Source organism: Pungitius pungitius, unplaced genomic scaffold (assembly GCF_949316345.1).
Source record: "Pungitius pungitius unplaced genomic scaffold, fPunPun2.1 scaffold_26, whole genome shotgun sequence".
Taxonomy (NCBI): domain Eukaryota; kingdom Metazoa; phylum Chordata; class Actinopteri; order Perciformes; family Gasterosteidae; genus Pungitius; species Pungitius pungitius.
This window is the reverse complement of record NW_026909893.1, coordinates 734,135-759,950: the sequence shown is the minus strand read 5'-3', so window position 1 is coordinate 759,950 and position 25,816 is coordinate 734,135. Positions and strand designations below refer to the sequence as shown.

The 25,816-nt window shown below is 40.5% G+C and overlaps 2 non-coding genes and 2 pseudogenes across 2 annotated transcripts; all 4 read right to left on the bottom strand.

Moving 5' to 3' along the window:
- Nucleotides 1–11,400: 11,400 nt before the first annotated feature.
- Nucleotides 11,401–11,514, bottom strand: LOC119228258 (U5 spliceosomal RNA). The gene has a single exon (XR_009951916.1). It is a non-coding gene; the product is annotated as a U5 spliceosomal RNA (small nuclear RNA).
- Nucleotides 11,515–12,048: 534 nt separating this feature from the next.
- Nucleotides 12,049–12,211, bottom strand: LOC119228237 (U1 spliceosomal RNA). Its single transcript, XR_005121458.1, has one exon. It is a non-coding gene; the product is annotated as a U1 spliceosomal RNA (small nuclear RNA).
- Nucleotides 12,212–16,138: 3,927 nt separating this feature from the next.
- On the bottom strand, nucleotides 16,139–16,309 carry LOC119228245 (U2 spliceosomal RNA; annotated as a pseudogene).
- Nucleotides 16,310–20,996: 4,687 nt separating this feature from the next.
- LOC134120327 (U2 spliceosomal RNA) lies at nucleotides 20,997–21,114 on the bottom strand (annotated as a pseudogene).
- Nucleotides 21,115–25,816: the final 4,702 nt, after the last annotated feature.

The window sequence follows — 25,816 nt, the reverse complement described above, 5'->3', positions numbered from 1 at the left end:
CCTTTTTACATCATTATCAATATGGTATGAAGGATTTGGTTTAGTTTTAAAACCTGATTCACTCAACTACGTTTTGACCTTTATTGTTACTTTCAAAGCTTTTGTAAGTAACGTTTTTACCATTTTTGTTACTTTCAAAGCTTTTGCAGAAGGAGAAAACAGCTAAAACGGACTGAATGAAGAATGCTTTAGCTTTTACTGTTTCCATCAAGCAAATTACCTTTTTTCATCATTATCATTATGGTATGAAGAATTAGGTTTAGTTTTAAAACCTGATTCACTCAACTACGTTTTGACCATTATTGTTACTCTCAAAGCTTTTGCAGAAGGAGAAAACAGCTAAAACGGACTTAATGAAGAATGCTTTAGCTTTTACTGTTTCCATCAAGCAAATGACCTTTTTTCATCATTATCATTATGGTATGACGGTTTAGGTTTAGTTTTAGAACCTGATTCACTCAACTACGTTTTGACCATTATTGTTAGTTTCAAAACATTTGCAGAAGGAGAAACAACTAAAACGGAATCTAATGAATAATGCTTTAGCTTTTACTGTTTCCATCAAGCAAATTACCTTTTTTCATCATTATCATTATGGTATGAAGGATTAGGTATAGTTTCAGAATCTGATTCACTCAACTACGTTTTGACCATTATTGTTACTTTCAAAGCTTTTGAAAGTAACGTTTTTACCATTATTGTTACTTTCAAAGCTTTTGCAGAAGGAGAAACAGCTAAAACGGAATCTAATGAATAATACTCTAGCTTACACTGTTTCCATCAAGCCAATGACCTTTTTTCATCATTATCATTATGGTATGAAGGATTAGGTTTAGTTTTAAAACCTGATTCACTCAACTACGTTTTGACCATTATTCTTACTTTCAAAGCTTTTGCAGAAGGAGAAAACAGCTAAAACGGACTGTATGAAGAATGCTTTAGCTACACTGTTTCCATCAAGCAAATTACCTTTTTTCATCATTATCATTATGGTATGAAGGATTAGGTTTAGTTTTAAAACCTGATTCACTCAACTACGTTTTGACCATTATTGTTACTTTCAAAGCTTTTGCAGAAGGAGAAAACAGCTAAAACGGACTGTATGAAGAATGCTTTAGCTTACACTGTTTCCATCAAGCAAATTACCTTTTTTGTCCATTTTCATTATGGTATGATGGAATAGGTTTAGTTTTAAAACCTGATTCACTCAACTATGTTTTGACCATTATTCTTACTTTCAAAGCTTTTGCAGAAGGAGAAACAGCTAAAACGGAATCTAATGAATAATGCTCTAGCTTACACTGTTTCCATCAAGCCAATGACCTTTTTTCATCATTATCATTATGGTATGAAGGATTAGGTTTAGTTTTAGAACCTAAATTCCCTCAACTACGTTTTGACCATTATTGTTACTTTCAAAGCTTCTGCAGTGCAAATTACCTTTTTTCATCATTATCATTATGGTATGAAGGATTAGGTTTAGTTTTAAAACATGATTCACTCAACTATGTTTTGACCATTATTCTTACTTTCAAAGCTTTTGCAGAAGGAGAAACAGCTAAAACGGAATCTAATGAATAATGCTCTAGCTTACACTGTTTCCATCAAGCCAATGACCTTTTTTCATCATTATCATTATGGTATGAAGGATTAGGTTTAGTTTTAGAACCTGATTCACTCAACTACGTTTTGACCATTATTGTTACTTTCAAAGCTTTTGCAGAAGGAGAAACAGCTAAAACAAAATCTAATGAATAATGCTTTAGCTTACACTGTTTCCAACAAGCCAATGACCTTTTTTCATCATTATCATTATGGTATGAAGGATTAGGTTAAGTTTTAGAACCTGATTCACTCAACTACGTTTTGACCATTATTGTTACTTTCAAAGCTTTTGCAGAAGGAGAAAACAGCTAAAACGGACTGTATGAAGAATGCTTTAGCTTACACTGTTTCCATCAAGCCAATGACCTTTTTTCATCATTATCATTATGGTATGAAGGATTAGGTTTAGTTTTAGAACCTAAATTCACTCAACTACGTTTTGACCATTATTGTTACTTTCAAAGCTTTTGCAGAAGAAGAAAACAGCTAAAACGGACTGTATGAAGAATGCTTTAGCTTACACTGTTTCCATCAAGCCAATGACCTTTTTTCATCATTATCATTATGGTATGAAGGATTAGGTTAAGTTTTAGAACCTGATTCACTCAACTTACGTTTTGACCATTATTGTTACTTTCAAAGCTTTTGCAGAAGGAGAAACAGCTAAAACGGAATTTAATGATTATTACTTTAGCTTACACTGTTTCCATCAAGCCAATGACCTTTTTTCATCATTATCATTATGGTATGAAGGATTAGGTTTAGTTTTAGAACCTAAATTCCCTCAACTACGTTTTGACCATTATTGTTACTTTCAAAGCTTCTGCAGTGCAAATTACCTTTTTTCATCATTATCATTATGGTATGAAGGATTAGGTTTAGTTTTAAAACATGATTCACTCAACTATGTTTTGACCATTATTCTTACTTTCAAAGCTTTTGCAGAAGGAGAAACAGCTAAAACGGAATCTAATGAATAATGCTCTAGCTTACACTGTTTCCATCAAGCCAATGACCTTTTTTCATCATTATCATTATGGTATGAAGGATTAGGTTTAGTTTTAGAACCTGATTCACTCAACTACGTTTTGACCATTATTGTTACTTTCAAAGCTTTTGCAGAAGGAGAAACAGCTAAAACAAAATCTAATGAATAATGCTTTAGCTTACACTGTTTCCAACAAGCCAATGACCTTTGTTCATCATTATCATTATGGTATGAAGGATTAGGTTAAGTTTTAGAACCTGATTCACTCAACTACGTTTTGACCATTATTGTTACTTTCAAAGCTTTTGCAGAAGGAGAAAACAGCTAAAACGGACTGTATGAAGAATGCTTTAGCTTACACTGTTTCCATCAAGCAAATTACCTTTTTTCATCATTATCATTATGGTATGAAGGATTAGGTTTAGTTTTAGAACCTGATTCACTCAACTACGTTTTGACCATTATTGTTACTTTCAAAGCTTTTGCAGAAGGAGAAAACAGCTAAAACGGACTGTATGAAGAATGCTTTAGCTTACACTGTTTCCATCAAGCCAATGACCTTTTTTCATCATTATCATTATGGTATGAAGGATTAGGTTAAGTTTTAGAACCTGATTCACACAACTACGTTTTGACCATTATTGTTACTTTCAAAGCTTTTGCAGAAGGAGAAAACAGCTAAAACGGACTGTATGAAGAATGCTTTAGCTTACACTGTTTCCATCAAGCCAATGACCTTTTTTCATCATTATCATTATGGTATGAAGGATTAGGTTTAGTTTTAGAACCTAAATTCACTCAACTACGTTTTGACCATTATTGTTACTTTCAAAGCTTTTGCAGTGCAAATTACCTTTTTTCATCATTATCATTATGGTATGAAGGATTAGGTTTAGTTTTAAAACATGATTCACTCAACTATGTTTTGACCATTATTGTTACTTTCAAAGCTTTTGCAGAAGGAGAAACAGCTCAAACGGAATCTAATGAATAATGCTTTAGCTTACACTGTTTCCAACAAGCCAATGACCTTTGTTCATCATTATCATTATGGTATGAAGGATTAGGTTAAGTTTTAGAACCTGATTCACTCAACTACGTTTTGACCATTATTGTTACTTTCAAAGCTTTTGCAGAAGGAGAAAACAGCTAAAACGGACTGTATGAAGAATGCTTTAGCTTACACTGTTTCCATCAAGCAAATTACCTTTTTTCATCATTATCATTATGGTATGAAGGATTAGGTTTAGTTTTAGAACCTGATTCACTCAACTACGTTTTGACCATTATTGTTACTTTCAAAGCTTTTGCAGAAGGAGAAAACAGCTAAAACGGACTGTATGAAGAATGCTTTAGCTTACACTGTTTCCATCAAGCCAATGACCTTTTTTCATCATTATCATTATGGTATGAAGGATTAGGTTAAGTTTTAGAACCTGATTCACACAACTACGTTTTGACCATTATTGTTACTTTCAAAGCTTTTGCAGAAGGAGAAAACAGCTAAAACGGACTGTATGAAGAATGCTTTAGCTTACACTGTTTCCATCAAGCCAATGACCTTTTTTCATCATTATCATTATGGTATGAAGGATTAGGTTTAGTTTTAGAACCTAAATTCACTCAACTACGTTTTGACCATTATTGTTACTTTCAAAGCTTTTGCAGTGCAAATTACCTTTTTTCATCATTATCATTATGGTATGAAGGATTAGGTTTAGTTTTAAAACATGATTCACTCAACTATGTTTTGACCATTATTCTTACTTTCAAAGCTTTTGCAGAAGGAGAAACAGCTAAAACAAAATCTAATGAATAATGCTTTAGCTTACACTGTTTCCAACAAGCCAATGACCTTTTTTCATCATTATCATTATGGTATGAAGGATTAGGTTTAGTTTTAGAACCTGATTCACTCAACTACGTTTTGACCATTATTGTTACTTTCAAAGCTTTTGCAGAAGGAGAAAACAGCTAAAACGGACTGTATGAAGAATGCTTTAGCTTACACTGTTTCCATCAAGCCAATGACCTTTTTTCATCATTATCATTATGGTATGAAGGATTAGGTTTAGTTTTAAAACATGATTCACTCAACTATGTTTTGACCATTATTCTTACTTTCAAAGCTTTTGCAGAAGGAGAAACAGCTAAAACGGAATCTAATGAATAATGCTCTAGCTTACACTGTTTCCATCAAGCCAATGACCTTTTTTCATCATTATCATTATGGTATGAAGGATTAGGTTTAGTTTTAGAACCTGATTCACTCAACTACGTTTTGACCATTATTGTTACTTTCAAAGCTTTTGCAGAAGGAGAAACAGCTAAAACAAAATCTTATGAATAATGCTTTAGCTTACACTGTTTCCAACAAGCCAATGACCTTTTTTCATCATTATCATTATGGTATGAAGGATTAGGTTAAGTTTTAGAACCTGATTCACTCAACTACGTTTTGACCATTATTGTTACTTTCAAAGCTTTTGCAGAAGGAGAAAACAGCTAAAACGGACTGTATGAAGAATGCTTTAGCTTACACTGTTTCCATCAAGCAAATTACCTTTTTTCATCATTATCATTATGGTATGAAGGATTAGGTTTAGTTTTAGAACCTGATTCACTCAACTACGTTTTGACCATTATTGTTACTTTCAAAGCTTTTGCAGAAGGAGAAAACAGCTAAAACGGACTGTATGAAGAATGCTTTAGCTTACACTGTTTCCATCAAGCCAATGACCTTTTTTCATCATTATCATTATGGTATGAAGGATTAGGTTAAGTTTTAGAACCTGATTCACACAACTACGTTTTGACCATTATTGTTACTTTCAAAGCTTTTGCAGAAGGAGAAAACAGCTAAAACGGACTGTATGAAGAATGCTTTAGCTTACACTGTTTCCATCAAGCCAATGACCTTTTTTCATCATTATCATTATGGTATGAAGGATTAGGTTTAGTTTTAGAACCTAAATTCACTCAACTACGTTTTGACCATTATTGTTACTTTCAAAGCTTTTGCAGTGCAAATTACCTTTTTTCATCATTATCATTATGGTATGAAGGATTAGGTTTAGTTTTAAAACATGATTCACTCAACTATGTTTTGACCATTATTCTTACTTTCAAAGCTTTTGCAGAAGGAGAAACAGCTAAAACGGAATCTAATGAATAATGCTCTAGCTTACACTGTTTCCATCAAGCCAATGACCTTTTTTCATCATTATCATTATGGTATGAAGGATTAGGTTTAGTTTTAGAACCTGATTCACTCAACTACGTTTTGACCATTATTGTTACTTTCAAAGCTTTTGCAGAAGGAGAAACAGCTAAAACAAAATCTAATGAATAATGCTTTAGCTTACACTGTTTCCAACAAGCCAATGACCTTTTTTCATCATTATCATTATGGTATGAAGGATTAGGTTTAGTTTTAGAACCTGATTCACTCAACTACGTTTTGACCATTATTGTTACTTTCAAAGCTTTTGCAGAAGGAGAAAACAGCTAAAACGGACTGTATGAAGAATGCTTTAGCTTACACTGTTTCCATCAAGCCAATGACCTTTTTTCATCATTATCATTATGGTATGAAGGATTAGGTTAAGTTTTAGAACCTGATTCACTCAACTTACGTTTTGACCATTATTGTTACTTTCAAAGCTTTTGCAGAAGGAGAAACAGCTCAAACGGAATCTAATGAATAATGCTTTAGCTTACACTGTTTCCAACAAGCCAATGACCTTTGTTCATCATTATCATTATGGTATGAAGGATTAGGTTAAGTTTTAGAACCTGATTCACTCAACTACGTTTTGACCATTATTGTTACTTTCAAAGCTTTTGCAGAAGGAGAAAACAGCTAAAACGGACTGTATGAAGAATGCTTTAGCTTACACTGTTTCCATCAAGCAAATTACCTTTTTTCATCATTATCATTATGGTATGAAGGATTAGGTTTAGTTTTAGAACCTGATTCACTCAACTACGTTTTGACCATTATTGTTACTTTCAAAGCTTTTGCAGAAGGAGAAAACAGCTAAAACGGACTGTATGAAGAATGCTTTAGCTTACACTGTTTCCATCAAGCCAATGACCTTTTTTCATCATTATCATTATGGTATGAAGGATTAGGTTAAGTTTTAGAACCTGATTCACACAACTACGTTTTGACCATTATTGTTACTTTCAAAGCTTTTGCAGAAGGAGAAAACAGCTAAAACGGACTGTATGAAGAATGCTTTAGCTTACACTGTTTCCATCAAGCCAATGACCTTTTTTCATCATTATCATTATGGTATGAAGGATTAGGTTTAGTTTTAGAACCTAAATTCACTCAACTACGTTTTGACCATTATTGTTACTTTCAAAGCTTTTGCAGTGCAAATTACCTTTTTTCATCATTATCATTATGGTATGAAGGATTAGGTTTAGTTTTAAAACATGATTCACTCAACTATGTTTTGACCATTATTCTTACTTTCAAAGCTTTTGCAGAAGGAGAAACAGCTAAAACGGAATCTAATGAATAATGCTCTAGCTTACACTGTTTCCATCAAGCCAATGACCTTTTTTCATCATTATCATTATGGTATGAAGGATTAGGTTTAGTTTTAGAACCTGATTCACTCAACTACGTTTTGACCATTATTGTTACTTTCAAAGCTTTTGCAGAAGGAGAAACAGCTAAAACAAAATCTAATGAATAATGCTTTAGCTTACACTGTTTCCAACAAGCCAATGACCTTTTTTCATCATTATCATTATGGTATGAAGGATTAGGTTTAGTTTTAGAACCTGATTCACTCAACTACGTTTTGACCATTATTGTTACTTTCAAAGCTTTTGCAGAAGGAGAAAACAGCTAAAACGGACTGTATGAAGAATGCTTTAGCTTACACTGTTTCCATCAAGCCAATGACCTTTTTTCATCATTATCATTATGGTATGAAGGATTAGGTTTAGTTTTAAAACATGATTCACTCAACTATGTTTTGACCATTATTCTTACTTTCAAAGCTTTTGCAGAAGGAGAAACAGCTAAAACGGAATCTAATGAATAATGCTCTAGCTTACACTGTTTCCATCAAGCCAATGACCTTTTTTCATCATTATCATTATGGTATGAAGGATTAGGTTTAGTTTTAGAACCTGATTCACTCAACTACGTTTTGACCATTATTGTTACTTTCAAAGCTTTTGCAGAAGGAGAAACAGCTAAAACAAAATCTTATGAATAATGCTTTAGCTTACACTGTTTCCAACAAGCCAATGACCTTTTTTCATCATTATCATTATGGTATGAAGGATTAGGTTAAGTTTTAGAACCTGATTCACTCAACTACGTTTTGACCATTATTGTTACTTTCAAAGCTTTTGCAGAAGGAGAAAACAGCTAAAACGGACTGTATGAAGAATGCTTTAGCTTACACTGTTTCCATCAAGCAAATTACCTTTTTTCATCATTATCATTATGGTATGAAGGATTAGGTTTAGTTTTAGAACCTGATTCACTCAACTACGTTTTGACCATTATTGTTACTTTCAAAGCTTTTGCAGAAGGAGAAAACAGCTAAAACGGACTGTATGAAGAATGCTTTAGCTTACACTGTTTCCATCAAGCCAATGACCTTTTTTCATCATTATCATTATGGTATGAAGGATTAGGTTAAGTTTTAGAACCTGATTCACACAACTACGTTTTGACCATTATTGTTACTTTCAAAGCTTTTGCAGAAGGAGAAAACAGCTAAAACGGACTGTATGAAGAATGCTTTAGCTTACACTGTTTCCATCAAGCCAATGACCTTTTTTCATCATTATCATTATGGTATGAAGGATTAGGTTTAGTTTTAGAACCTAAATTCACTCAACTACGTTTTGACCATTATTGTTACTTTCAAAGCTTTTGCAGTGCAAATTACCTTTTTTCATCATTATCATTATGGTATGAAGGATTAGGTTTAGTTTTAAAACATGATTCACTCAACTATGTTTTGACCATTATTCTTACTTTCAAAGCTTTTGCAGAAGGAGAAACAGCTAAAACGGAATCTAATGAATAATGCTCTAGCTTACACTGTTTCCATCAAGCCAATGACCTTTTTTCATCATTATCATTATGGTATGAAGGATTAGGTTTAGTTTTAGAACCTGATTCACTCAACTACGTTTTGACCATTATTGTTACTTTCAAAGCTTTTGCAGAAGGAGAAACAGCTAAAACAAAATCTAATGAATAATGCTTTAGCTTACACTGTTTCCAACAAGCCAATGACCTTTTTTCATCATTATCATTATGGTATGAAGGATTAGGTTTAGTTTTAGAACCTGATTCACTCAACTACGTTTTGACCATTATTGTTACTTTCAAAGCTTTTGCAGAAGGAGAAAACAGCTAAAACGGACTGTATGAAGAATGCTTTAGCTTACACTGTTTCCATCAAGCCAATGACCTTTTTTCATCATTATCATTATGGTATGAAGGATTAGGTTAAGTTTTAGAACCTGATTCACTCAACTTACGTTTTGACCATTATTGTTACTTTCAAAGCTTTTGCAGAAGGAGAAACAGCTCAAACGGAATTTAATGATTAATACTTTAGCTTACACTGTTTCCATCAAGCCAATGACCTTTTTTCATCATTATCATTATGGTATGAAGGATTAGGTTAAGTTTTAGAACCTGATTCACTCAACTACGTTTTGACCATTATTGTTACTTTCAAAGCTTTTGCAGAAGGAGAAAACAGCTAAAACGGACTGTATGAAGAATGCTTTAGCTTACACTGTTTCCATCAAGCCAATGACCTTTTTTCATCATTATCATTATGGTATGAAGGATTAGGTTTAGTTTTAGAACCTAAATTCACTCAACTACGTTTTGACCATTATTGTTACTTTCAAAGCTTTTGCAGAAGGAGAAACAGCTAAAACAAAATCTAATGAATAATGCTTTAGCTTACACTGTTTCCAACAAGCCAATGACCTTTTTTCATCATTATCATTATGGTATGAAGGATTAGGTTAAGTTTTAGAACCTAAATTCACTCAACTACGTTTTGACCATTATTGTTACTTTCAAAGCTTTTGCAGAAGGAGAAAACAGCTAAAACGGACTTTATGAAGAATGCTTTAGCTTACACTGTTTCCATCAAGCCGATGACGTTTTTTCATCATTATCATTATGGTATGAAGGATTAGGTTTAGTTTTAGAACCTGATTCACTCAACTACGTTTTGACCATTATTGTTACTTTCAAAGCTTTTGCAGAAGGAGAAACAGCTAAAACGGAATTTAATGATTAATACTTTAGCTTACACTGTTTCCATCAAGCCAATGACCTTTTTTCATCATTATCATTATGGTATGAAGGATTAGGTTTAGTTTTAGAACCTAAATTCACTCAACTACGTTTTGACCATTATTGTTACTTTCAAAGCTTTTGCAGAAGGAGAAACAGCTAAAACGGACTGTATGAAGAATGCTTTAGCTTACACTGTTTCCATCAAGCAAATTACCTTTTTTCATCATTATCATTATGGTATGAAGGATTAGGTTTAGTTTTAGAACCTGATTCACTCAACTACGTTTTGACCATTATTGTTACTTTCAAAGCTTTTGCAGAAGGAGAAAACAGCTAAAACCGACTGTATGAAGAATGCTTTAGCTTACACTGTTTCCATAAAGCAAATTACCTTTTTTCATCATTTTCATTATGGTATGATGGAATAGGCTTGGTTTTAGAACCTGATTAACTCAACTACGTTTTGACCATTATTGTTACTTTCAAAGCTTTTGCAGAAGGAGAAACAGCTAAAACGAAATCTAATGAATAATGCTCTAGCTTACACTGTTTCCATCAAGCCAATGACCTTTTTTCATCATTATCATTATGGTATGATGGAATAGGCTTGGTTTTAGAACCTGATTAACTCAACTACGTTTTGACCATTGTTGTTACTTTCAAAGCTTTTGCAGAAGGAGAAACAGCTAAAACGGACTGTATGAAGAATGCTTTAGCTTAAACTGTTTCCATCAAGCAAATTACCTTTTTTCATCATTATCATTATGGTATGAAGGATTAGGTTAAGTTTTAGAACCTGATTCACTCAACTTACGTTTTGACCATTATTGTTACTTTCAAAGCTTTTGCAGAAGGAGAAACAGCTAAAACGGAATTTAATGATTATTAATTTAGCTTACACTGTTTCCATCACGCCAATGACCTTTTTTCATCATTATCATTATGGTATGATGGAATAGGCTTAGTTTTAGAACCTGATTAACTCAACTACGTTTTGACCATTATTGTTACTTTCAAAGCTTTTGCAGAAGGAGAAACAGCTAAAACGGAATGTATGAATAATGCTTTAGCTTACACTGTTTCCATCAAGCCAATGACCTTTTTTCATCATTATCATTATGGTGTGAAGGATTAGGTTTAGTTTTAGAACCTGATTTACTCAACTACGTTTTGACCATTATTGTTACTTTTTATTTCCTTCCAATCAAAAGTGTAAACTCCTGATAAACTCTTGTTGAATTCACTTTTAATTCTGACAATGATTTCACTTTTAGGCACCTCTGTCCGAAAATGGAACCAACCCCAAACAGCCCTGAAAGATCATTGGGTTTTTTTGCAATCAAAAGTGTAAGCTCCGGCGTAAATCTTGCTGATTTCACTGAATTCAGACAGTAATTTAAGACTTGATCCAATGCTCAACCAGAGACTATAGTAATAAGTTTACTCAAACAACAGGCTCTTCTGTCCTACTAGTTTCTTTTTCTTACAAGTACATGAGGCTTAGCCAAATAACAGAGCCTGACAAAAAATAAGGTCAATTCATTGTTGTTCCTCTCCATGAAAGTCTTTAGTAAAAGGCGAAAGACTTATGCGTATTGAAGAGAAACCAAAGTTGGTAGCACAATCAGGTGGAAGGCAGCCCTATATCCCTGTCGAACCAGTAATCCCTCTTGCGGTAGGGAGTGGTTGAGCTGCGGGTGTCCAATGCCTAACCCATTTCCCAGCCCCCTTTTCTCAAAATCTATGATTTTTTTCCAGTCAAAAGTGTAAGCTCCTGCTGAAATCTTGTTGATTTCACTTTAAATTCGGACAGTGATTTGAGACTTGTTCCAAAGCTTAATCAGCGACTCCAGTGATGTGTAAACAGAACCTTGGTTTGTTTTTCACTTTTAGGCACCTCTGTCCGAAAATGGAACCACCGCAAACAAACCTAAAAAATCATTGATTTTTTATCAATCAAAAGTGTAAGGTCCTCCTGAAATGTTGTTGGTTTACTGTTAATTCATACAATCAGTGAGTTAACACTCCAGTCGTGAGTAAACAGGTCCATTGTTGGCAAAGAGGCTCAATCTTGGGGACCAACTGTAGTTCAAAGAGATGTGGGCAAGCATACAAGTGAAAAGCACTGTTTTTTCTTTTACACTAATATCAGGGAAGAGCGTGGATGCAGTCCCCTACTACCACAAATTATGCAGTCGAGATTCCCACATTTGAGGAATTCGCAGTGGTCAACACAGCCGGAGTGCAATGGCTGAGCCCCGCCCTGGGTGAACGAATTCAATTTTAAAAGTTTTAAAGGCTGCCGTAAGCTATGTCATTATAACAGACAGGGAGTTTGAATAATGCTTGTAGCCAGGGTGACACTATCAACCAGACCCTTTGGCTGCTGGGCATGACCAAAAAAGGTGTTGTGTAGTTTCACTATCCCCGCAGGCAAGGCGGGGGCATTTTGCACTGCATTGTTTTCCATGTCTTTACCTATTTGTAATCCTAGGACTTTGATTACGTCGTTTTTTTGTATGCGGCCTAAATGTTCCACGGGCTCTCTCCAGTTTAGGCGAAGCATTTTCTTTGTTGATTTTGGTTCCAGAAGCCGCAGTGAAATGTCACAAATCGCCAATGTCTCTCTTACGGATCTATTGTCTGTGAGGATAAGTGTTAGGTCGTCCATGTACAAGCTAAGTTTTGCCTCTTTTCCTGTTGCCCCAGGCATGGGAAGGCCTCTGATATTATGGGATTTCCTTAAGACACACGCTAGGGGTTCTATTGCAAGGATAAACAATGGGGGGGAAAGTTGACAACCCTGTCGAACGCCTGATTTGATCAAAAAAGGTACTGTATTTGTTTTATTTATAGAGACTGTGCTTGTTATATCGGTATACAGCAAGTCTAGCCATGTCCTAAAATGGTTGCCGTATTTAAAATGAGACAAAATGGCTTTTAGGTACTGGTGACTTACACTACTAAAAGCCTTCTCCAAGTCTAGCCCCAATATGCATAGAGGGAGGTTACGATCTTTTGCAAACAAATAGGCGTCTCTGACTAGGGCCAGGTTGTCGTTCATGGACCTGCCTTGTACCCCACATGTTTGTTCTATTCCGACCAATTGATTAACCAGCGGTTGTATTCGGAAAAAGAGGGACTTTGATAGTATCTTAAGGTCCACTCCCAGCAACGTCAATGGTCTCCAATTTTTCAGGTTCTTCTTATCACCTTTTTAAAAAAGTAGAGAACTGGAGCCTGTTCGTAGAGATGTGGGTAAAACCCCTCTTAAGAAGCTTTCGTTTAACACTGCCAGTAAGGGAGCTTTTAGCTCATCCCAAAAGGTGTTATAGAACTCTGTTGGTAACCCGTCGTGACCTGGGGTTCTACTGCACTGCATGCTCTTCATTGCCATAGTTAGCTCCCTAATTGTCAATTCTTTTTTCTTCAGTTTTTGTATGTCTTCATTCACCTCATAGCCAGACAGTAGCAGTAGGTAGTAACGTTGTAACTTTTCCTGCATTCTTTTTTGAAAAGCTCGTTTTTTTACAGCTGCTTTTTTCCTTTCGGACATGAAAAAACATCTCGTTTTACGTTTAATATCCTCCCACCATTCTCCCAAGGAGTCAAACAATATCTGCAGGGTGAGCCATTGGTTAAATTTTTCCCTATACCTAGTTGTCACCTCTTTGTTGTCTAGCAGGCTTATGTTTAGTTTCCAGTTACCTGGACCGAGCTCACACGGCCCCTGTATTTCCAGGGCACTGGTAAGTTTTTGGTGGTCTGAGAAGGGGGCAGGATCGATTGTGCTGTTAAGCGTTGTGACTCCCGGTGTAGTGAGCAAGAGATCTACACGTGAGAAGGTTCTCCCATTAGTCCAAGTAAACCCAGGAGATGTTGGATTTTTTTGTATCAACCAGTTTGTAATCTTTTATGATGCCTTGGAGTGTATGGGAACTAGCATCTAATTTTACAGCAGAGGTTGATCTTCTGTCTGCTGCGTCAAAAATACAGTTAAAGTCTCCCCCAACAATAACTTCCCTCCCGCAGTGAGCTAAAGGTTGAATAGCTTGGAGCACTTTTACACGTTCCTGCAGCTCAGTGGGGCAGTAGATGTTTATAACCCTTAATCTGATCCCCCTCCCTTCTATGTCCACCATTAGCAGTCTGCCATCTACTGCTATCTACTTTTTGGATAACAATATGTTGGCCTCTGAAGAGTATTGCAACCCCAGAGGCTCTGTTTTGGTTGTCTCCTGACCATACTGACGGTCCAAATGTACATCTGTTTTTGTATAGTTTGTAATTTCTCTTAAAACTAATCGAACACTCCTGGAGTAGAAATATGTCCCCCTCACTTCTGTGAAGAAAACTGAATACAGACTGACATTTGGTGGGGTCATTGAGGCCTCTAGTGTTAATAGTGACTACCTTGAGGAATGGCATTACCCTTTTTTATTTATTTTTAGGGGGATGAAGATCAAAGTTCTACAACACATCAGTCCGTGGGGTCGGCAATCTCTTTTTTCTTCTTCTTCTTCTTCCTTTGGCCTCTAATACTCTCCTCTGCCCTGCCCATGCTACAACTCATTTGGGTGGTGGCTGAGAAAGTGGACAGAGACTGGGGGTCCAGGAAAGAGGACGAGGTGGACAGCGGGTCGGACCACACCTGAAGTTCTTGGCTGGAATTGGACGTATCCACTGCTGGATTCTGAGGCCTCTTTCGGGATGGTGTACTCTCCAGGGAGGAGTTGGGAAGGGTGGGGGGTTTCTCTGTGTCCCCCAATGGTGTCTGATTGTCGTCATGGGGTGGTGTGCAAACTGTGTGGCCAGGGTGTGTGGCGTCTGCTAGTATCGTGTCCAGTAATTGTCTGCAATCCTTAGATCAAACAGGACCCTCACACGTTGAAGGCTGCGTTGTTGGTCCGGCTGGTAGAGCCTCTTGGGGTTTCTCAATGTCCATGTTTAATTGGTCAGGTTGCACCTGTTGAGTGATCTGGGGGGATTGGGCGCAAAACCTCTCATTAGTATCCGGTTTGTGGCACTCCATTCTGGTCTCTCTGCAAACCTCTGGGGGGAAGGGGGGCTGCTGATTGACTCCTTCTGTTGCTTGAGGGCGGTCGTGACCAAAGAGCCCCAGTTGCTCTGGGTTCTGATTTGAAGGTTCCGGTTTAGTGTTGTTTGGGTCTTGCTCAGGCCGTGGATTGGAGGAGGGGACGTTTTGGTTAAAGCCTCTGGCTCGATTTTCATATGATTCAAGGCAATCTCTGAATACATGAATATTAGAGCCACAAAGGTTACATCTCATTGGTTGATCACAGTCTTTGGTAGTATGGTTGGTGGTCTTGCAGTTCCTGCAGAAGGTCGTAGTGCAATTTGCTGCAAGATGAGTTGAGGAGCTACACTTCCTACAGTTTTTGGGTTGTCCAGCTTAGAAGATGTGGCCCCTAATTGGACCAAGCTAAATGTTGGAAGGGAGGTGCTGAAGTTTTCCACAGTCTCTGCCTCTCTTCAGGCGTACGTAAAAACGCCTTGCTCCAGTCCTGCAACCATCTTCATCTTTCAGCTCCATACTCCGGGAAACAGAGCAATGGAAGGACAACCATGTCTTCAGTAGTAACTTTTCCCGAGTACATAATGACAATGACAGCTTTTGATTCACGCTCGGATAGAGGAATGAGATGGACTTTCTAAAGTCTAGGGTTGTTGTCTTTTTTCTGGACAAAACGTTTGATACATTGCTCAAACAAGGCATAAGAAGTAAAGATTACCTCAAAGGTTCTCTTTCCAGGAAGGGCAAAAACATAGTCCAGTTGTTGCGGGGTGAAGCTCCATTCCTTCTGGATGACGTTTCGGCTGAAACGAAGTCTGTCCATTTCCAGGTTGTCCTGCAGCTCAAAACGGACTGCATTTCTACGGGGTATAGATGAAGCCATTCCCTAGGTGAACCACCTTTGTGATCATTGGTATCCCCTGCCAGGTAAGTTTAAGTTGGTAGTGACAGAGACAGGGATGGTATTCCCAGACAGAGCACTTGGGGTGACGGTTCCCGGATGGCGCCGTCCTCACAGATCAGTGAATTTCAGTGATCAGTGAGAAATGCAAAATAAAGGCACAATTGATGAGTAAACATATCATTTGCTTGCCAAAAGTCTCAGCCTAAAGGACTATCTCCAGTTGAGACTTGTACACAGAGCAAAACCAACTAGCTAGACTACACCACTGAATTGGGTCACCAGTTATTTTTTTCACAAGATGAAAGTTGCACCATTCCCGGAAGTGCTGCAATACCGGGTCAATGCTTGAAGTGAACAGAGCAAGCCCCTTTTTCATCTCCCAGAGCTAAAAATCGGCTTAATATGTAGTCCTCATATAGAGGACGTATCAGATATTAAACTGATAAGAACAGATTTAAAAAAAAAAAAAATTTAATTACACATCATTACCTTACATCATCCATTACACCAGCAAAAATACAATAAAAACGCCTTGAAGAAAAAAGAGATTGCCGACCCCACGGACTGATGTGTTGTAGATAATACAATGCAGAACTCATACATAATACAGTTTGTAGAACTCAAACCCTACCACCTAGGGCCACACTCCCTTCCATCGTTCCTTAGCTGCATGGTAGCCATACTTTTCCTCCTCCCCCCTTTTCATCTGGCGCAGCTTCTCCCTCACCCTCGCGACAATACTTTCTACCTTGTTTCCCTCATTACTTTTAATAAGGGCCATTCTGGCATCCCACAGTGCTGCCTTCCCCATTGACAGAATTAACCACAACAAAAATCCCTCCCTCCCTCGTCTTCTTAATCCCACACCCAACATCAAAACCTCATAAAACAGTCTCCCTAATCTCGGAAAAAATAACCCCAGCTCTCCCCACATTGCTCTTGCAAACCCACATCCCCAAAAAACATGGCACAAATCCTCGTCTCTGCCGCAACCTAACAGTGGACAGGAGCGTAGCCTTGACAGGCCATGCCTGTACAAAGTATCCCTCACAGGCATCCTCTTATGTAGGCATAGCCAGTTGATGTCTTTCAGTCGGTTTGGCAGCTCCTTGTGCTGCGTAAAACTCCACTCGTCTCTGCCGACTCCGAGAACCCTCACAGGTCCCTGTTTTGCCAGTAAGGCCTTGTATAGCCTCCTATGATCCAGACATAGGTCCCCTTCCCCGCACTCCTTGTGCCTCTTAGCCCAGCCTATCATCTGCTTGTAATGTGGTGGAATAATTTCCCCTTTCGGCCGCCCATTCTCCCATTTCACCAAATTACTCAGGGGAAAGGACAGCCAAAACATGAGCAGCACGTGGTACCAGTGCCCACTGGGGGATCTTACCCCATTGCAGCAAAAAGAAAAGAAAAGAACATCTAATTTAAGCGGAACATCAGGCACTCCCCTCCCACCCTCTGTTACGCCTTGCTTCATCCAGTCCCTCCTCACATACTCATATCCCCCCCACACAAAGGAGAAAACATCCCACACCAATCTTCTCCTATACTCCGGAGGCAGCGGGAAAACATACGCCTTGAGTGCCAAAACCCTCCCAGTTAAGGATAAACGTTGGGTCTTCCACAGCCCTATTCTTGACCTCACACCAGCCAGTCGCCTTCTCCAGTTCACCCGCCCACTCTCGCTTTTATCGAAATCCACCCCCAGTATTCTCATTGGACCCTGGCACTCTGACAATCCAAACTGCACCCCCCCTCTCCCCTTCCATGGTCCAAAATACTTGACTTTGGATTTTCCCACATGGACCTTTGCCCCGGATACTTTGGAAAAGGACTCCAAGATGTCCAAAACACGAAGCAAGGAGCTCTCCGTTGTTAAAAATAGAGTCATGTCATCTGCATACTGAGACATCCTCAAGTCTCTTTCTCCCCCTCCTGGAAGGCGCAATCCTTTAACCTCAGCATCCGCCCTAATAGCTAAAGCTAGAGGTTCAACATATAAAACAAAAAGCAGTGGTGAGAGTGGACACACTTGCCTCACCCCTGTTGGCTGTGGCACCAGATCCCCCATATGCCCATTCACTTCCACCCTACTCCCAACCCCTGTATACATAATCCCTGACCACCTCTGAAAAATTGGTCCGAAACCCATCCTCTCTAAGACAGCTGCCAAAAAACCTTGGTTGACCCTATCAAACGCCTTTTCCATGTCCAACCCCACCAGCATGAGAGGCACCCCACGTTCCTCCGCCCAGTGGATACAATCCCTCACCAGCCCTAAATTCCATTGGATGTGTCTCCCCTCCACCCTGCATGTCTGATCCACATTTACCACATGAGGTAGAGCCGATCGGAGTCGTCTAGCCAACACTCTGGCGATGATCTTGTAATCAACGCAGAGGAGAGTTATTGGCCTGAAATTTCCCAGGTCCTCTTTTTCCCCTTTTTTGTGTAACAGTGTCAACACCCCCTCCCTCATTGTCTTCCCCAACAGCCCCCCTTCTATCACTGACCCCACTACTTTAAAAAAAATCCTCCCCCAGGATTCCCCAAAAAGTTGCATAAAATTCCTTTGGTAACCCATCAATCCCCGGCACCTTTCCCGCTCCCAACCCTCTCATAGCTTCCTCCAATTCCGCAAGACCCACCGGACGTTCTAAGGCCTCCACCACTTCCCCTGGCACCTTAACCTCAAGGCCCTTTAAAAAACCTCCTTCTTCTGGTCCGTCCACCTCTTGTGGCCCTATGGTATCCCCAAAAAATTTGGAGGCAATCCCAACCATGCCTCTTGGATCCGAGACAAGGTTACCATCTTTCTCCCGTAGCCCGGGAATACACGCCCTTGACCGGGCATCCCTCACCTGTTTAAAAAACATGGGTGTACAGGTCTCTGCCACATTTAATGATTCCATCCTATATCTTTTCAGGAAGTCATCAGCTTTCCCTTTAAAATACAGGCCCAATTGTTCCCTCACTTCCCTGTACCTCTGCTTATCCCGTATTCCCCTCTTGTTCTCTGCCTCCATTAAAGTATGCAACTCCTGTTGAAGCCTCCTAAAACCCCCCCTCTCTTCCCTTGCTCTTTCTGAACAATATTCAACCGTCAACCTCCTGATGTCTACCTTTATGTATTCCCACCAGTCCACAATATTGCCAAAAAAGGGCTTCAGTGAGACCCACCCCTCATAGTGTGAAATGAAGGCTCTACGGAAAGCCTCCTCCCCCAAAACCCTACAATTTAACTTCCAGTACCCCCTTCCAAAACTTGGGGCCACCACTAAAAAGGCCACCTCCAGTTGGTTGTGGTCAGAGAATCACACTGGTCTCACAACTGCCTTACGTACAGCAACAGCACAAAAACAAAATCAATCCTACTATTTGCACCCCGTGAATTTGACCATGTTGTACCCTCCCCTGTTGGCTCCACAGCCCTGTACCCGTCTTTCAGCATGAACCCCTTCACCAAATCTGTCAAATACGGCAAACTAAAATCCCCCGACCCCTCAAAAGAGACATTGAAATCCCCCCCTAGAACCACCACGTTGTTTGTGACACACACCTCTGTTAGTGCAATAAATAGGGCCTTACGTCCCTTCGGCTCCGCTGGTGCATACACATTAATAAATCTAAATGAAACTCCCCTCCAAAATGCATCCACCACCAGGACCCTCCCCTGGACCACTGAAAAACTGTCCCGAATTTGAAACTCTTTATTCTCAAAGAGGATTCCGACCCCTGAGGAGTGTACCCCCCCGACTCCCCATCTGGACTCGGCCTTGAGCCAGGCCTCCGAAAAGGCCCTGACATCCCCACCATCCCTCAGATGCACTTCCTGCAGAAAGCAAACATGTAAAGGCGTCTGAAACAGGTATTGGTAAATACTTGCCCTCTTCACCACATTCCTCATACCCCTGACATTTATGGTCAGTACTGAAAATAAGGCCATTCAATACATCATAGATGTTCCCCTTCCGCCCCATTACCCTCGGTCCCCTGCTTGTCTGGTGTTGGTCCAAATCCTTCTTCCAGTCGGTCTTTGTTGGGAAACCTCCTGCAGCATATGCCTGTCCTTTGTCACCATAAGCTGTACTGGGCTTTGTGAACTATTCCGGGGCAGCTCCGTCCGTTGAGTCCCCTCCCCATTTTCAGTTCCTTCAGCCTCCAATGTAGTCTGCCCAGAAGACTGTTGGCTTCTAATGTCCGACTCGGTTACTGGGGTTACCTTCAGGGGGGATTTGCCGTCATCCTCCCTTGCACATTTTGTTGCCAACTTCTTCTTTCTCCTATTTGGCCTCTGCACCTGTGGTCTTGCCTCAGTTGACTCTGCCGAGGACTTAGCCAGCTCACCTCCGGATGAAGTGCTCCTCTTCCTGACCCCTTTGCTGTTTCGTTTCTGGTGTCCTCCTCCTCTGAGCTGACCACACAATCCGCCCAGGACCCCATCAGCGGCAGAGAGTCTCCCAGGCCCACTACCACCTGTGTGTCCATCTGCTCCTCACCCACATTTGCGCCGGCCTCGTTCATTGCAGCGTCATCCCTTGCAGCAACCCGTCCATCCTCTTCGGAAAGCCCCTGCAACGCCTCCTCCAATGGGGTAAGGATTGAGACCTCTTCCTGTACTGCCACCTCCGCATAGCTTCGCGCTCGAACTGGGCAGTCCCGGACAATGTGCCCCTCTCCTCCGCAGCCATGACAGGTCTATGGGGCCCCACACGTGGCCACGCTATGTCCCCTTCCACCACAGTTGCGGCATCGACCTTCAGTGCAGTCCGTCGCCATGTGCCCAAAACTGCGGCATTGTCTGCAAAAACTGGGTTGACCGGAGTAAAAGAGGAAACCCCTGTCTTCTCCAATGCTAAAATAAGCCGAAGGATGCCGTAACCCACCGCAGCCACCAGGATTGTCTTCTAGATGAACTTTAAATTGCCGTCGCCCAGACAAGATGCCGAAACTGTCCCTCAGGTATCTCACTGAGGACTCCACCTTCCCATACTTCGCCAACCAGGAAATTACTGACTCATCGCCCACATATGGGTTGTACATATGGACTGTAATAATTTTTTAATTCCTCTTGCAGAGCGCCTCGACTCGGAACTTTGAGAAGGGCTCTTCTTCCGCTTTTTCCCTCGCGGTCTCCATCACTCTATCGTACAGGGCTTGGGTGTGTAGCGTCAAATCGAACCCTCCACCCGCTGCTCCATACACCGCACAGCTCTGACTTCCTCTGATAAGAACAGATACTACACTTGATCTTAGCCAAAAGGCCGAGAAGCGATGACACTAGAATGTTTGCTTCCGGTAGTCGCACGCACGTACGCGCCTACGTCACGCGTTCAGCCTTCACACCCCCCGCCCTCCGGTAGTCGCACGCACGTACGCGCCTACGTCACGCATTCAGCCTTCACACCCCCCGCCCTCCGGTAGTCGCACGCACGTACGCGCCTACGTCACGCGTTCAGCCTTCACACCCCCCGCCCTCCGGTAGTCGCACGCACGTACGCGCCTACGTCACGCGTTCAGCCTTCACACCCCCCGCCCTCCGGTAGTCGCACGCACGTACGCGCCTACGTCACGCGTTCATCCTTCACACCCCCCGCCCTCCGGTAGTCGCACGCACGTCACGCTTTCAGCCGTCACCCCCCTCCACCCCTTGTTGTCCTCGCGCCCTCCAATAGTCGCAGGTGCGCGCCGCCGCCGCCGCCTCCGTCGCCTCCGCTTCCGTCGTCTCCGCGGCCGCCGCCGTCGCCGCCTCCGCTCCGCAGGCGGGGCCCGCGGCGGACACGTCTCTGGCGGGAGGCGCGAATACTTCCCCAGAACATAGTGTGGAAGAAGGACGGCTTTAGATACCTTGGAATATATCTCGGACAAGAGAGCATAATCCAGAAGAATTAGGAGGGCGTCAGAGAAAGAATTGAGGGGAAACTTTCTAAATGGATTTGCTGCTCCCTCAAATGTCTTTTAAAGATAGAATTCTGTTTTTAAACAACTTGATTGCATCTCAGTTGTGGCACCGAATCACTTGTTTAGACCCTCCCTTGGGCTTCCTGGCCCACATACAAAAAAATGGTAGATTTCTTTTGGGGGGGTCTACACTGGGTGCCACAAGGGGTGCTGTTTTTAGCCAGGGAGGAGGGGGGACAGGGCTTCGTCCACCTGGCCAGCCGGACGGCCACTTTTAGACTCCAGTTTATACAAAAATACAGGTCACAGATCTAGATGATTTAGTGTGGAGAGACGTGGCCAGCTGCATTCTCAGGCGTGCAAACAACATGAGGCTGGATACTGCTCTGTTTTTAATTGATTCTAATTATTTAAAGTTCTTTAATCGTAAAAGGTGCCCACAGTCTTCCTCTCTGTACTGGTTGTTGAGAGAACCTTTGATTCATGTAGCGAAGCTGGACATCTGCAGCAGTAGTACCCCTGGCCGGACGGGGGCGCTGCTGAGGGCACGAGTCCTGTGCATGCAGCAGCTGGTGGACGCAGTGGGGCCGATTCTGAACGACGCCCTGGCCCTGGGCTCTTTACTGGGACTGCATTCCGTCCGAGTGGCAAGGAGGGTCCTTGAGCTGTGGAACCAGGGGCTGACAGGAGAAGAAAGGACCCTCCTCAAAAACTACAGCCAGAGCCAAGTGGAGCCTTACCCTGCAGACCCTTTCCCCGAGATCTACTTGAGCCCGGGGCTGGGGGACCTCACCGGCCCCCTGCTCGCTACAACACGCCCGGAGGCGCTGACATTACACGAAGCAGATAAGAAGACTCTGTGTCAAGGGCATAAACCGGGCTGGACTATGCAACAGGCTCCCCACTGTGTGGTCAAACAGACTGGGACAAAATGGACCTGGCCCACAGTGGAGGATTTTATACAAACCTCCCCTAAAAAAACGGACTGCCGACCTCTAGTGGAGAATTTTACATGGTGCTGTCGCCTCCAGTGCTTTTATTTCTGTCATCAACCCCACTGTTCTGAGCAAGTGCCCCTTCTATGACCTCCGAGAGACTATTTATCATGTTTTTAAAGAGTGCAAGAGACTTGCGAGTTTCTTCTCTCTTTTAACATTGGTTTTTAGTCTTTTTAATGTGGTTTTTACAGAGAAAATTTTTATCATGGGAGCTACCTACAAGAAAACAGAAAAAGAAAAGTTGCAGCTCCTCAACTATCTCTCGGGAGAAGCAAAAATGGCCATCTACCTAAGCCGGAAAGCCAAGGTAAAGAGCGGAGAGGGGCAGGAAGCCAGGGCAGTGTGGCTGGGGAACATCAGGGCCAGACTCTGGCTCGAGTTCAGTTTTTATAAGCACATTGGAGACGTAGACGCTTTTAAACAACGCTGGTGTTTTAATGATGTTGTTTGTTCTGTAATCGAAAATGAATTGGTGTTTGCTCCAGTTTTTAAAGAAATGTGTACTTTTTTAAAGGAAAACAAAACAACGTGAACTTTTAGCACGTCTGAATTTTAAAGGACTATAAAGATGTAAATAAAGCGTTTAAAAAAAAAATCAATCTATTCCTCTTGCTCCGTCTCTGTCTCTTTCTCTCTCTCTCTCTCTCTCTACAGTCTACAGGCTGAGAAAGTTCCTCCTCAAGCTCAACCGAGAAGGGGGGAGCACAACCGGGACCGAGTGAGGCGTCAGTCCGGCTGAGGAGGTTCCTGAGCGGGGCGGCCCATTGGAAAAGAGACTCCAGATCGTCCAAATTGATTATATTAAATAAATTATATACCGTTAGATTGTCTAAAAATTGATATTGCTTTACGAAAAAATAAAGGTTTTTTAAAAATCAAAAAAAAATCTCTCTCTCTCTCTCTCTTTCTCTCTCTCTCTCTCTCTGAGTGGAAGGAGTGCGGAGTGAACGGAGCGTGAGGTGAATTGTTTGATTGTGATCGTTTGAGCTTGAATTTCGTTTATTATTTCGAGTCTTTATGGTGTGAATGTGTGTGTGATTTTTGTTTTCTGTCGGTTTGTGCATGCTTGTGGCCGATCGGGGTGCTGCACGCACGGATGGACCTCACGGGGCTAACGCGTGTTCCGTGGAGCCCAGTGGGCCGAAGCGAGCCGATTAGACGTGAGAGTTAGACCCGAGCGATAGCGACCCGCCATCTCGCGAGAACTCGCTGGGTTCTTTTAGTGGTTTTTTTCAAAGTGTTTTGTCGGTGTTAACTGTTTTTGTCGTTGCAATTTCCCATTAGTTTTAGTGGTTTGCAAAGTGTTCTGTTGAATTGGCCTGAATTTATTTTAGTGGTTTTTTTCAAAGTGTTTTTGTCGGCATTTACTGTTTTCGTCGTTGCAATTTCCCATTAGTTTTAGTGGTTTGCAAAGTGTTCTGTTGAATTGGCCTGCATTTATTTTAGTGTTTTTTTTCAAAGTGTTTTTGACGGCATTTACTGTTTTCGTCGTTGCAATTTCCCATTAGTTTTAGTGGTTTGCAAAGTGTTCTGTTGAATTGGCCTGCATTTATTTTAGTGGTTTTTTTCAAAGTGTTTTTGTCGGCATTTACTGTTTTTGTCGTTGCAATTTCCCATCAGTTTTAGTGGTTTGCAAAGTGTTCTGTTGAATTGGCCTGCATTTATTTTAGTGTTTTTTTCAAAGTGTTTTTGTCGGCATCTACTCTTTTCGTCGTTGCAATTTCCCATCAGTTTTAGTGGTTTGCAAAGTGTTCTGTTGAATTGGCCTGCATTTATTTTAGTGTTTTTTTTCAAAGTGTTTTTGACGGCATTTACTGTTTTCGTCGTTGCAATTTCCCATTAGTTTTAATGGTTTGCAAAGTGTTCTGTTGAATTGGCCTGCATTTATTTTAGTGTTTTTTTTCAAAGTGTTTTTGTCGGCATTTACTGTTTTCGTCGTTGCAATTTCCCATCAGTTTTAGTGGTTTGCAAAGTGTTCTGTTGAATTGGCCTGCATTTATTTTAGTGTTTTTTTTCAAAGTGTTTTTGACGGCATTTACTGTTTTCGTCGTTGCAATTTCCCATTAGTTTTAGTGGTTTGCAAAGTGTTCTGTTGAATTGGCCTGCATTTATTTTAGTGGTTTTTTTCAAAGTGTTTTTGTCGGCATTTACTGTTTTTGTCGTTGCAATTTCCCATCAGTTTTAGTGGTTTGCAAAGTGTTCTGTTGAATTGGCCTGCATTTATTTTAGTGTTTTTTTCAAAGTGTTTTTGTCGGCATTTACTCTTTTCGTCGTTGCAATTTCCCATCAGTTTTAGTGGTTTGCAAAGTGTTCTGTTGAATTGGCCTGCATTTATTTTAGTGTTTTTTTTCAAAGTGTTTTTGTCGGCATTTACTGTCTTCGTCGTTGCAATTTCCCATTAGTTTTAGTGGTTTGCAAAGTGTTCTGTTGAATTGGTCTGCATTTATTTTAGTGTTTTTTTCAAAGTGTTTTTGTCGGCATTTACTGTTTTCGTCGTTGCAATTTCCCATTAGTTTTAGTGGTTTGCAAAGTGTTCTGTTGAATTGGCCTGCATTTATTTTAGTGGTTTTATTCAAAGTGTTTTTGTCGGCATTTACTGTTTTCGTCGTTGCAATTTCCCATTAGTTTTAGTGGTTTGCAAAGTGTTCTGTTGAATTGGCCCGCATTTATTTTAGTGGTTTTTTTCAAAGTGTTTTTGTCTGTGTTAACTGTTTTTGTCGTTGCAATTTCCCATTAGTTTTAGTGGTTTGCAAAGTGTTCTGTTGAATTGGCCTGCATTTATTTTAGTGGTTTTTTTCAAAGTGTTTTTGTCGGCATTTACTGTTTTTGTCGTTGCAATTTCCCATTAGTTTTAGTGGTTTGCAAAGTGTTCTGTTGAATTGGCCTGCATTTATTTTAGTGGTTTTTTTCAAAGTGTTTTTGTCGGCATTTACTGTTTTCGTCGTTGCAATTTCCCATCAGTTTTAGTCGTTTGCAAAGTGTTCTGTTGAATTGGCCTGCATTTATTTTAGTGGTTTTTTTCAAAGTGTTTTTGTCGGTGTTAACTGTTTTTGTCGTTGCAATTTCCCATTAGTTTTAG